The sequence below is a fragment of the Phyllostomus discolor genome, chromosome 11, assembly GCF_004126475.2.
Source record: "Phyllostomus discolor isolate MPI-MPIP mPhyDis1 chromosome 11, mPhyDis1.pri.v3, whole genome shotgun sequence".
NCBI classification, from domain to species: Eukaryota; Metazoa; Chordata; class Mammalia; order Chiroptera; family Phyllostomidae; genus Phyllostomus; species Phyllostomus discolor.
This window is the reverse complement of record NC_040913.2, coordinates 52,651,432-52,654,063: the sequence shown is the minus strand read 5'-3', so window position 1 is coordinate 52,654,063 and position 2,632 is coordinate 52,651,432. Positions and strand designations below refer to the sequence as shown.

The 2,632-nt window shown below is 43.3% G+C and overlaps 1 pseudogene; it reads left to right on the top strand.

The window, feature by feature from the left end:
* Positions 1–263: 263 nt before the first annotated feature.
* On the top strand, positions 264–726 carry LOC114508846 (annotated as a pseudogene).
* Positions 727–2,632: the final 1,906 nt, after the last annotated feature.

Genomic DNA, 2,632 nt, shown 5'->3' with positions numbered 1-2,632 from the left:
GGTTTAGAAAATAGAGATGACAAAGAGGACACAAAACCCAGGAGTGGACTTGCAAGTTCTCTGCCCCACATGTATTTTTTCTGACTTCTGTTGAGAATCTGGGAAGAAAGGAGAGAGGACTTAATAACAATGGAAATTTAATTTCCCTCCAGCCAAGGAGGCTGGAGAGTTGTAAGATTTAGTCTGATATAAAGAACTAAAGAAATTTGTTACCTTCTCAGAGAGGCTGCGGAGTGGGTCAGTGGTGGTGTCCATGTAGCTTCTCCAGCAGATGCAGAGATGCAGCTCTTGGTGAAGACCCTGACTGTCAAGACCATCATCCTCAAGGTTGAGCCCAGTGACACCACTGAGAATCCCAAAGCTAAACTTCAACACAAGGAAGGCATCTTGCCTGACCAGTGGTGTCTGATTTTTGCAGGCAAACAGTTGGAGGATTGCTGTACTCTCTCAGACTACAACATTCAAAAGGAACCCACCCTACACTTGTGTTTCACCGGTGGGGTAGCATCATTGAGCTCTCCCCCCACCAACTCATCCAGAAATACAACTGTGGAAAGATGATCTGCCACAAGTGCTATGCCTGCTTGCACCTCACCGATGTCAACTGCCACAAGAAAAAGTGCGGCCACACCAACAAACTGTGCCCCAAGAAAGTTAAATAAGGCCCCTCCACCACCTCCTTGGGCCCACAGCATGGCTTTCTGCCTAAACCCTGTGATCTGGGTCCTCAATAAAGTTTCCCTTTCATTGACTAGAGAGGAAGGAAGGAAGGAAGGAAGGAAGGAAGGAAGGAAGGAAGGAAGGAAGGGAGAGAGGAAATGAATTATTTTTGGAATACCTTGAATTTCTGAACTAAGCTTTATACCTGTTATTCTCACTAGGTATGGTACGGTTACCATTATTAGAGTTGGAAGTGATGCCAAAGCTCTTGGTGAGTTAGCAGCAAGTGTACGTACTCGGATAGTTGGCATCCCTCCAGGAAAAGGATGCTATTTATCAGGGCATTAACAGTACTTTCTTGAGTAGAACATGTTCTCCAACTACTGCCATTCCTGCTTTATTTATTAATTACTGTTAGTTTATCCACATCATTTTCCATTAGTTCCATGACAACAAACTTCCATCACAATCATTATTTATCCCAATGTTCAGATTACCCCACATTTGACCACTGGGAACTCCTTCAACTTGGTCCCTCTGTTCCTTTGATATATCCCCATTAGTATTTAAGTCACTTTTTTACTTAATGGCACAGGATGTTTTGGGATCACTTTGTACTTTCCCTGCTCCAGCCCTGGAGTCAGCCATTTCCAAAAAAACCCTAGTTCCTTTTAGTAGAGAGTGGTATTTAGAAACCAAGATCTGCACTCTGCATGTGCTCATCATTCCTGGTACATCATTGCTTCCAGGCTCTCTCAGCAGATAGAGTTAGGAAATGTGTGTGAGTGTGTGTACATGTGTATACATCCATACATATTACATGAACACATATACATATAGGTATATTTCTATCTATCTATATAAAACCATGAGTTTACTGATACCTCCACTTCTAAACCCATACCACAGAGCACACATTGTAGTCTTCCCTCTGTCCACATTCATACTTCCCTTCTCCAACAGTGAGAAGCCTAGCTCTCAGTATCCTGAACATATCCTATTTATTTGCTCAAGACCTGAGTACACAGAAAGTAATGTCAGAGTTACTAACCTATAGTGCTGTGAGAGGTAAATCTACCAGCTAGAGTTAAATATGTCTTTACAGTTTCTTTTAGGTAAAATTTATGCACAGTGAAATGTATACATATTAAGTGTACACTGTAGTGTGTTTTGGTGAATGCATAAATCCAGTTATGGAAGATTTCTGTCACTCAGGAAATTCTCTCAGGCTCCTTTGCAGTTACTTTTCATACCCCATCAGAGATAGCCACTGTCCTGATCCACACCCATAGATTAGTTTTGCCTTTTCTATAACTTCATATAAGAAGAATCTTCCAGTATGTACTCTTTGGTTTCCAAACTATTCTGCTTAGCATCATGTCCATAAGAGTTGCCCATGCTGTTGCATGTATAAATGTTCCATCCTGGAACTTTCGGTCAAGATGGAGGCATGAGTAGATATGCTTTACCTCATCACATAACCCCAAGAAGAATTACAACTAACCTCAGAACAAATAACACGCAGAACTGCCAGAAAAACAAACTGGATGGAAGTCTGACAACCAAGGATTTAAAGAAGCCACATTCTGCCAGATGGGTAGGAGAGGCAGAAGTGCAGATATGGGGCAGAGAGGTGAGAAGATGCGATATGGCACAGAAAGGTGGTGGTGGTAGAACAGGTGCCCCACATCTAAGTGTGATGGATAAAAGTCAGGAGGGATACATTGGGACCGAGCAATTCCAGCCCCAGGCCAGACTGCACAGCCCAGGGTTCCAGCACCAGGAAGATAAAGGCCCAGAACTCCTGGCTGTAAAAACCAGTGAGGATTAGGGCAGCAGAAGAAACTGCTGGTTTCTCAGGAGAGTCTGTTTATAGGGCCACACAGACTTAGAATGTCTACAAACCCATCCATTCTGGCATTCACCACCAGGGCAACACCAGGAAGGGCACCACTCACCTACAGGAAGTGGG